At 32.4% G+C, this 12,073-nt stretch overlaps 1 protein-coding gene across 5 annotated transcripts in view; it reads right to left on the bottom strand.

The window, feature by feature from the left end:
* LOC138934960 (semaphorin-1A) overlaps window positions 1-12,073 on the bottom strand; it is a 186,402-nt gene that overhangs the window by 137,025 nt on the left and 37,304 nt on the right. The window lies entirely within an intron of this gene.

Raw genomic sequence — 12,073 nt, 5'->3', positions numbered from 1 at the left:
GTAGCTGACATCGAGAGCTTTCCAAAACACTATAATAAAGTATTTCTTTATTAAGTACTTTTTGAGTTATTTTATATTTTAATCTGACATATTTTGATATAAAAAATTAAACATCTCGTAAAGTATTTAGTTTTCGATAATCTTACCGTAATACTTCTATGTACAGAATAATGAGACAAATCCATTAGTATAAAAAAAAAATTTTGTTTTTAAGAAAATTATTTACAATGTATTTTTTTAAACAATTATTTTTTTGGGGGGAGGGGGCACTAATTAATTTGTCTTATGGCCCCCTTGAAGCCACACAACTTTTGTTTGAAACATTTTTCTATTTAACGCAGTGTTTCTGAGATATTTGAGTGAGTCCTTTAAAATGGGACACCCTGTATATCTATATTATGTTAAATTTAACGCAAATGGATCGACGATATATGTTAAATTTAAGGCAAATTTTCAAACAGTGTAAAGAATATTCCAGGAGAAATCAGTTCTTCTCACCCCACATTGTATCGCGTACGATATTCTTTGTCCATCGAGGAACGAGCCTTAATATCGCACGAAACGTTTATGCAATTTGGAGAGAAAATTCGTACGCGGACGCGCTTGTTATCGACGTGCGATTTCGAAAGAGCCCACCTCTCTCTATCCTAAAGCTTTATATTTATATACACGTGTGTTCGCGCGCGTGTACGCCGTCTACCACGTTTGTCTCGTTTATCTCTTTTATTTCATATTGCTTTATCTCCGGAAAGCGATGTCTCGCGGCTATATCGTCGTTCGCAAGTACCGTGCGTGCAGCATCTGCAATTTTCTACGCGACGCGTATGTTTTCTATATACCTATCTATTTTTCTCCACGTGTGCGCTTAAACGCGTTACGCTCACCTTTCTCTCGTTTCGATATCAAACGTTCGTGTATATGACAATGTGGGAAAGAGGAGAATTAAATGTTCGAGCGTCGCTGCTCTCTCGCGCAACATTCAAATCTTTATCACAAATAGCAAAAAATATTTGCTAGATTGAAAGAGCAAAGAAGAGTCGAACAGATTTTCTCTTCTTTATGTTTCTGTAAATTTTGTTGATATTATTATTAATGTGTATCCTCGTAAGAAATCTGTGAGGGAAATGTTGAGTATCTTATATGTAGATGTACCTTTAATTTTTTTGTACCTTAAATTTTTTAGATATTTTATATAAATATTCTATAAAAACAAATATAATTAATAATTTAAGTATATAATATAAAATAAAAATATATAATAAATAATTTTTATATATACCCTTAATTTAAAATTCTTTCTAACATTTACTTACAAAATAAAATAAAGATTAAGATTTCATTGTCTCGATTCTCATTTTTAAAGTTTATTCTTCCCGAAAAATTCTTTTCTCGCCGTTAACCATCTATGATTTACGTGCGATTGACCGATACTTAAATTAATGAAGAGCCTGCTTCGAATTGGCCGAAAAAAATCAGAGATAAAAAACTGTCTCGAAAATTCTGAGTCTGGGGAACACAGTTCTGTACAATTGTCAGTTATCCCCCCCATTTGTAAATTCTATCACGAACGGGAGACTGTGTGTACGTACACGTTGGAGAGAAGAGAACGAAACAGAGTAATTACCGATGTTACCTCCGTCTCGCTTCACGACACGCGGTATTAGTCGCGGATATACCATACACGCGCGCGCACACACAAATATTCCGAGCATTCGCGCGACTATCTACGCCGCCCCCTCGTTCGAATGAAATGTTGGGCGCGATATCGATCGCGTTGCGGATCTATCGCCGTTTAAATGCTTATCGAGAGTTAGCTTTTGTTTTATACGCTGAAAACTTGCCATTGGTCGCGCGGTGTCCGAGTGCGACTGCAACAAATTAACGAGTCGAATGCAACGATGCGCATATACCTGGTATCGCGTGCACGTGTATGCGCGTCACACAATGCTGCAAAGTCTCGTTTTTTACATATCCGGCTTATTCGAGATAAAAATACCCGCGTACAACTTTTCGCGTCTTGGCTTATAACTGTTAAAGACAAACGGCAACGATACGGACGTTACGTCGCTAAACACATTCGCTTACTTTACTCCTACGACGGATTCCACACCTGTGTGCGCGAGCACCGTTTACCTATACCGCACAACTTGTACTATCACTACTCGAAATCATCCGACTTCGATAAACATAGCATGCGTAGCTGCTAGCGTGCAATTGCTAGGATATTTCGTATTTTATAGCGATTTTATGGCTCATTTTTACCGTCTCGTATTACGATTGCTGCATAAACAATAATATTACTTTATGATATCTCTGATAAAATTATTATTAAAAACGTCACGAACGTCGTAAATAACAGAACAATAATTATTAATTATTAAATAATTAATTATGTCGATAAAATCGTGTTTATTAAAATGTTGATTGAGAAAGACATTCATATGTTCAATAACACGATTTTAATTTTTAATTCCGGGACGTATTTCAAGTTTAGTAAAATCATTATTTATCGAAATTTCTCAATTCTTAATGTTATCATTTATATATTTACGTATTAACTTTAAGCTTTAAATTAAATTTCTGTTAAAGCAAACTCCACCGGCTCTGCAATTTATTCATCTTCGAGCTAATTCTCAGAAAGCGTCTTTTTTCTCAATCAATTATAATTCGAAAGTATTTATACCTAAACATGTTTTCCTCATCATCGAATCCTAAAAAAAAAAAAAAAGCATCAAGATGACTTAGCAATAGTCACATTTTAAAATTTCGACTCGTAGGACATTCTCACACTATTGATATTTTAATATTGAATATAAAAAATTAACAAACATAAAAATATGCAATCTCTAGAAAATACCGGATGGTGCATTTTCTTCAAGAAGAGAAACGGCGGAAACGCCTGCAAAAAAAAAAAAAAAAAGAAAAAAACGGAAACACGTTGTATAACGCAAAATAAAAATTCTTAAATCGTTAATTTCACTTTCGCATGAATGTGTGTGCTTCCTCCTATATATGTACATATTATGTATACGTAGATACTTTCTCTATTCAATTTATATTTCAACAATATTCCTCGCCTTATATCACTATGCGAGCAATTTCCTAGCGACCGAACTGCGAATGTCAGACGAGGTACTAAATATATCCAGCTGTTATAAATTACGATCTTCATAGGATCCGTAACCAGGCGACCTATTTTATCGTGTTACAGAATCATCTACAAGAGCGCGACATAATACGATGCTAAATACAGCATTAAATAAATTAGCGAGCAACAAACTCATTCGTTACAAGTAACCGACGAATAATCATTCATCATATATTTCTCTGTGAGATTAAAATAAAAACATATATATAAATATATATAATTTCATTTGCCATGAAAAATCTTGATAACAAAAGAATTATTTTTAAAAATATATTTACAATTGACATTGTAGTTAAAATTGTGTCTTTTTCGATTAACTTTATAAATTCCTATTTCCCTTTGTATCTCACGTAAAATGCCGATTTTTTTATAGACCAAATATTCTGATATCTCGAGCACAAACAATACACCTGCTAATAGATCGTTGAATCGTTAAAGAACATTTCCCGATCAACAAACGAACGTCAAAAATTTCAATTATTAAAAAAGGAAAAAGAAACCGTAAGGGACGATTTGTCGTATTGGACTACTTAAATTTCTTTTCCGATACGCCCGATCGATCAGACATTATACAGGCGTTCCATACGGCATGTGCAAATCACAAATTGATCCTGCGGGGTGCGATGCAATGCAATGCGATGCGGTGCGGTGCGGTGCGGTGCGGTGCGGTGCGATGCGGAACGATGCGGTGCAACGCGGCGCGATGAGATGAGGCAAGGTGAGGTGAGGTGGTACACCCGATCGGTCGGATGAACGTTGATCGCGAGGACGAAAGGGGCGTCGTCCTCGCGAGACGATCAATCACCTCGCGAAAGCATTCTTCTCTTTCTTCTTTTACTACACACCTCTCGTTCCGCTGAAATCGCTCGTCAGCCGCAGGACTGTTGGTTGAACGAACGAGAATACACTCGACTATTCTCACGGAGCTAACACAGTGATAGTTATCTGCTACGGAAGTATATCCTAAACTATATTGAGATATATTGAGATATCAGATTACTTTCATGCGATTAAATTTACGTAAGTCTCTTTAATTAGAAGATTTTATATATATATATATGTGTGTGTGTGTGTGTTTTAATTATATTTCTCCTATTTGTATATATTAGATTACTTTTCCTACGATTTTTCTGGATTTATACAAATATTTAGCTAATTATTCTCATCTATTAATTTCTTAAAATATAATTTTTCTTATATTACATACTCTGGAGTTTATAATATTATGTACAATTTTTTAGAACATCTTGTAACTCTTTTATTTATATTTATATTATTTATTTTTAAATAATTCAATCAAGTTCGATAATCCTACTTAAACTTATCCAACATTTCTATACGCCATTAATATTCGCGATACATATTTTATAAAGTTTATAATATAAATTTTTTTAAAGATTTTTAACAATTAGATTTGCAACATTTCCAAAAAAAAAGAGCTTGTAAAATTATTTCTTTTGATCAGTTATTTTTGAAATTAATAAAAAAATTATTTCTATTAAGCTTTCATATATTACTTTCAACAGAAGCATATAAATTATTTCATATGAAGCAGGATTTAACGATTAATAAAAGAGTAAAATTAATAAAACTTAATAAATTATATAATTAATTTACCATATCAGTTTCACGATCTTTCGTTGCGTGACAGTATTAAAATACCCGAATAAAAATTCCGCTCGGTTATGCGAAAGCGAATGCTGGAGTATATTGTTTCTATTGACGATGAAATAATTCGCATTAATAATTTCGTGTGCATCGAATAACACGTTCAACTTTCAATCAAAATATCTCGCAATCTGAATTTCATATTATATTTTAATCATAGAGTTTTCTTTGACAAACTTCGCCAACAAACTTGTTTTTAAAAATCCTTAATACAATGTCGTTGTATTATATATAGCTGTATATTTCTTACCTTTAAGGTTACTATTATAATATTCAAATCTCTAATTAAGTTCATGTTAAAGTTAAGTCCATTTGAGATAAACTCAAAAACAACATTCCCTTAGCTGTTACTACTTTATGAAAGCATACTTCCAAAATAGTTTAATTCGCAATGTTTATTAATTAAATCTAACTTTGAATTAATTAGTATCACAATTTCACTGTATTATATTTGTTCCGTTTTACAATTCAAGAACTTTAAACACAGAGTCTATTCAAAATTCATATCTACTTCATGCAGAAAACACAATACTTTATAATTATTCTCCTTCTCACATATTATACATAGAAAGTGATTATTATTTGCAATAAAATAATAAATTTTACTGAATTAATAAATTTAATCAAAAAAGACATACGGTATTCGAATTTAATCTCAACTACAATGTCAATTGTAAATATGTATTTAAAAATGATTTCAATCTTCTTTATTATTGATATCTCTCGAATGGAAAATAAAAAATCCTACTTTCAAAAATACGCCAGTTAATAAAATTCTTAATATTTAGTCTAACTTATTCGAGACCTATATTTTCGCACAGACAAAATTTGTTCCCAACTAATCCAACAATACAACTGCAAAAAACTCCGCCGATTTATTTTGAAAATCTGTTCTATATACAATAGCTGCATAGACAGAAATAGAGAGAGAGAGAGAGAAATCTAATTCTCATCTCTTATATTTATCTCAACTGGTTATTATTCGCCATTCGAGCGCGATAGAAAATTTGTACACAGAGTTCTCGAGGCAAAGAGAAATATTTTCTTTGAGACGGTCAGTGAATGTGCTACTACGTAGATATTTGTCGAATACGTATAAGGCAAGTTCGCATATACGTATCAAAACGCGAGAATAGAATAGCTCGCGTTTGATCTCATAGAAAGTTCTCGTTTCATTTACTTCCGGCGTATATAAGGGGTATTTACGTAAATGTAAATCTCTTACGCGCTCAGATATGTCTTCAGCATACGCTACTAAATTAGAAACTAATGCAGAATTAAGTTACTCGCGCTAGTTACACTGATGCAGTTTCTCATATCGCTTCCGGACCTAAATCAATTTCATAATTACATATGATATAATTTCACATTAGAAGCAAGAATAGTTTTCAATCTCATCAAAGTTTAAGGCTGTCAGGATCAAAATATATATAAAAATGTATGATTTTTCTTATCATCTATAAATATAAGATATCCTAAAATCGAACGTCACCATCAAATGTATCTTTAATTGCAATTTTTCGAATCAGCTTGGAAATAATTTCTCTTTAATGAAAATATGGGAGAGAGGGAAAACGAGTTATTTACATTTTTCATTTTTGAATATTGTACATCTTTGTCCAATTAAAATTCTGCCAAAGTCGAATCTAGTTGAAGTTAATTGACAAATGTGGCGTTTTCATTTATTTTCTCTTTTAAAACTTAATATTCTATGTAAAAAATTTATTAAAAGTCATATTTTCAATATTAACTAATCAAAAACTATAAATGCCTAATATTTTTATCAAGAACAAAATCGACGTAAAATTGAAAAACTTGAAAAAAGCACATAATTCGAGATAATTTTTATAGTATACATATACGTATGTTAAATATATATATATATATACGTATGATTTGTAAGACATATTTACCATTTCGTATGTTTAACAATAACAAAAATAAATTATATAGTTAAACCGTACCCTGAATTTCACTTTAAAAAATTATGCACGATCTATATAAAAAATTTGAAAAATGTATATATTTGTATATAAAATAAATGACATATAACGTTGTCAAACAAAATATCTTACATGATAATTTAAAATAGATATAATATGTGTAAGAAGTTTCCTGCAGCGCACAAATATATATTAATATAAAATTAATAAAAATATAAAAAAAAACTTCCGGTATAAAACATTATTTCATAATAACGTCAAAAATATCAGAAAAGACAAAATTATGCAAACGATATATAAAATATTATATCAATCATAAACTTTAATATAATATGTATCTTATATTTTATTAGACAAATTAAATGGATGTAAAAGACAAATATATATATATATATTAACAAGGAGAGTAAATTAATTATTATTAATATTAAGTAAAGAAACAAAATTATTCAAAGATGATTTAATTCAATTTAACAAAAATTTCGGAATCTACTACGTCCGCGGAATGAATTCGACACGGTAATAGAAAAGACGAAAGAGAAAAAAAAAACCGAGACGATGGTAAAAATAAAAATTTCTATTTTCGCTGTTAATTCGCCGAAACGATTCGGTTCAATTCGACATAATCGAAATAAATTCAGAGCTACTCTCCAGAATGGAATTACATTAGCGTTAGGTGGCGAATCGCCGACGGCATATCCAACGAGAATACGTTATATCAAGATCTATCGTTTACGGTACATTTACGCTACTTAGCAAACTTCCAACCCGAAGCCCAAATATATATCCTACGTGCAACATTCAAGAAACAAGTCGAAAGAATAATTCGAACTTTAACGATCGAGATGGTTGCAAGCGTCGCCAGAGCGAGAGCCAAAAATACGCTCACTATTGTTACAAAAGTGACAATCAGCTGTTTGTTACAAAGGTAACAAATAGACGCCTTTTTTAGTGCATGTGAATTTGACGCACGGTGTACAGCAGAAAATACAGATTCTCGAACACAGACGTAGCTTGTTGTTGTCGCGATCTCTCAGACCTTAACAAAGTTCTTTCAAGCCCTAACGAGCTTACTCACGGCGAGAGCCGGTCAAGTGTACGGCTTCCGTCGTAGCAAATGATTAATCTACGCAACCCGTCTCGAGATATACTATTCACATTCCGATCGTATGTACGTAGTTGGATGGTAGAGAAGTTTCTTTCTTTGAAGATAATATAGAGAAATATACATTACATCCCGCGCGGATTTATCTATACAAGACTTTAACCGACTTGTGAACGATTTAATATTCACTAGATGAATATTTTTCACGACGACGCATCGTGTCTAGATGTTGATTTATAAAGCGATTCTCTGCAGGTGATGTACATCGCGCTTTACTCGAGAAAATAGGAAGACAAGGTAAAATGGTTAAACACGTCATATGTCTCTCTCTCTCTCTCTCTCTAAACTCAATATTTTCAAGCAAAGCACTCGCTGATTGTAATAAAAGAATAGTTAATGTTCGATCAAATTTTTATAGATAAATTATTTTATTTCTTATATGCCATTGATTTTATATACAAATATATATATTTTTTATATAGATTGTGCATAATTTTTTAATAGCTAAATTTAGGGTACGGTTTAATGGCGTAATCTATTTTTGTTATTATTAAGCAAAATAAAAAATTGTATAACTTGTCTTATAGATTATACGTACATATATTAACATAAAATATGTATATATGCTCACTGTAAAAGTTTTCCCAAGACCATGCGTTCTTTCAAGATTCTTCGATTTCGAGATTATTTTGTTCTTGATAAAAATATTAAGACACTTATAGTTTCTGATTAATTAATATTAAAAATGTGACTTTTGATCAACTTTTTACATGGAATTTTAAACTTTAAAAAAGAAAATAAATAAAAATGCCACAACTTTTCAATTAACTTCAACCAGGTTCGATTTTGACAGAATTTTAATTGCTGTCAGTAAATTGTTTGCGCTCATTGCAACAAAATCTATATTCAAAAATAAGATTATTTTGATATTCATTTTTATATTAATAAAATTATTAATAAATAATAAGAATATTTTTCTCTCTTTCTACAAATTTTTCATTCATACGCCATCTTTTCGTGCGAGTGAAATATTTGAGATTAAAATATAATCGCTCTCGATATAAAAGCGCATCGTAAAAAAAGAGAAGTAATTTTCTTTCATGTAAGATCAAACTAAAACAATTGCAATTATTCGATAATTCGAGGCAGCTCATACAGCTGATGCAATTCTCTCTAAAAATTTCTCAAGACATTCTGACATTTGTTACGCCTAATGTACATCGCGTGGGAGAGCGTTCAATTTCATCTGGATCGGCCAATTATATATATATATATATATATATATGTGTGTGTGTGTGTGTGTGTGTATATGTATCTGTATACATATATGTAACCTCCTCTCCCCCCATTCTTCCCGCTCTCCCCTGCCGTAATTGAATACTCAATAGGATTTACCAAAGCGCGGCGTCGCGTCGCGACGTGGCGTAGTAGCGTAGGCGCGTCGATTGACAGGACACACGCCAATATTTGATCCGCGTCAAAAGCTCCGAGGCGAATCCACCATCAACACGGCGGCAGATTTCCAACCGGTCGTTAACCCCCCCCCCCCTCCCTCCCCTGCCGTGTGTGTGTATGTATGTGTGTGTGTGTGTGTGTGTGTGTGTCTCTCTCTCGCCGCCGCAACGTGCGCGCGATCCTCTCTCTATACCTTCCGGTCGAGTAAACTTCCGAAAAGCCGTCATCCTCGATTTGCCGGAAATTATCGATTGTATCTTTGTTTACGACCCGTGCGATCCAGCGGAGGACAGCGACGACGATCTATGTGATATGTTTTTTTTTTTTCGTTATTTTTTTTCTCTTCTTTCTCGATTGGTTTGGAATAAATTTTCAAGTGACACGGTCAAGCCTGGCTCTATCTATCTCCCTCTGCCTCTCTCTCTCTCTCTCTGTTAACATTTTATCCTAAGGTAACGCATGTCGTAACGTCGTAACGTATTGTATATACATACATTGTGCGCGCGCAATGAATACGAATCTTTTGTTTTTACTTCAAAATCAAAACATGATCATCATCGAAAGCATGAAACTCCATCAACAAACATTAAAATCTAGCACTGACATAAATGACTTATTTCGGATCTTTTTCCAAGAATATCATTTTCATAAATTTTTTATGATATAAATTCTATACATACTTATAATATAATATAAAATATAACATAAATGAAAAAAATAATAAAAGAAGGATCACGTAACATAACATTTAAATAATCCATTGTAAGTTTATAAGGTCTGGTTACGAGCATATCTCTCGCAAATAAAAAAAAAAAATAAAAAAAATAAAAAAATGCGAAGTTTTGGGATTAAAAAAAGAAACCAAGTACACGCTTTAAAAAAAAATTTTAAATTATATTTAAAATTATATATGAAAGAGTTCTTTCTCAATTAATTACAGTTGAAATTCATATTAATACGAGAGAGTTGTAAAAAATTATTTAATGATAAAACTTCCGAAATTTAGCCAAAGACATCCATTATGTATTAAAATACTTATATTTACATAAGCGGCCCCTTTAAATGCTCTACTATGCTCGTGTAACATCGCGTTTATGTTTAGCTTTATCGGTCTATCCGTTTTGGGGATATATTCGCATCATGAGACAAACAGATCCACAGGTGTTGTCGAAAGGGTGCTCATATCGCGCGGAAGTGCCTTTGAATTGTTAGGGGTCAGCCCGTTGTGACAACGCGTTGAATACGTCGTCAGAGGCAGATATGAAAATCGCCGCCGCCGACTACATATATCCGGCGTACAATGCGACCTCTCGAAAGGACAGAGTAGCTCGGGTGATCGTCGCCGATCCAGAAGACGACAACCATTTTCCGTCGTCATTTTACTACCGCGCGTTTCACACAATTCTACCATCTATCCTTTTCTACGCCCGCGAAAATTAATTCGCCGGTTAATCGGCACCAGTCGGAGATCGCTCGTGATAAACGGTCACCGAGTGGATAGTGTTCTTATCTACACTATTCTTCCTCCTCCTGAGTTGACTTTATTTTATTTTATTTTTTTTTATTTTTTTCTCCAAAGACCAGCGCGAGAAAGAGAGCGAGATGCACTCTTTGAATAAATTCAGACACTTTCACGTGGATACCGCGAAATGTGGATCAAGATTATTTCAGATTATTTTGTAACTTTGTAAAGTATAATTGAATTGAAAAGTGTTTGTGTTCCATATCGTTATATAATCCATATTTTTAGGAAATAAAGATTACGTAATATAAAAAAAGAAATCAGTTCTACAATTAGTTTACGAATCGATTTGCAGACATATGTACATGTATCTCTTTGCGCGGCAAAAATTTAATTGAAGGTTATCACTTTTTTTCTTTTTTTTTTTACACACATATTAATGTTTAATGTTTGATATTGAATTTATTGACGACTGATTTTTATGAATAAAAATTCTCTGTAAAGAGTAAAAGTCCATTTGAAATATGAGAAGCGGAAAGAATACGCTTGCAAAATTTTGTCTATAATATGTCAGTGTAAATTACGTTATAGTGCGTTTTTAACAGAATAAAAAAAAATCATCGTCTGCCATAAATAATAGTGTGCGATAAATTCGCCATTGGTTGGCCTGCGAGATGTGACTCTATGCATCGCTCCCATTGATTAGATTAATTTTAATTGAACGCGCGCCTATGTATATATCCTAAACGGCTGAGTACTGTCAATTTACTAATTCGATAAATCTATAAAATAGCGAGGTGAAAGTGTGGCTACATTTTATTAAATTCCGTCTCGCAAAAGGCTATTGTGTGGCACATCGCGTCGCGCCAAATTTAGTAATGGATCATTATTGAATCTTGCAGCGAAGGCGGGAATATTGAAATTTATCTAATTACTTGTATCAACGGCGCGATGGATCCACTATACTTACTTCATTTCAATACGATATTAACGATAGTGATAATTTTGCATAAAAATGGAAAAAATGTTATTACAAAAAGTGATATTACAAATGAAGTGACAATACATTCTGATGTATAAAAACATTTTGCTGAAATATTTTTGCTTAAAATTATTTCGAGAAACACATAAGATATGCAAATTAATAATTTGCATTGTTAAATAACAAGATTAACCTACATCATTTCACTTTGATTTTTGCAATTACATTGGCGTACATTTAAACCTTTACCAATTTTCTCGGTATAATTTTGTAATATTGGAAAAACTTTAAATATATAATTAAATATAAC

This window comes from Polyergus mexicanus, unplaced genomic scaffold, assembly GCF_030449975.1.
Source record: "Polyergus mexicanus isolate NDT 795.1 unplaced genomic scaffold, iyPolMexi1.0 SCAF_1, whole genome shotgun sequence".
Lineage (NCBI taxonomy): Eukaryota > Metazoa > Arthropoda > Insecta > Hymenoptera > Formicidae > Polyergus > Polyergus mexicanus.
The sequence above is the reverse complement of the archived record's forward strand: the minus strand, read 5'-3'. Positions and strand labels throughout refer to the sequence as shown.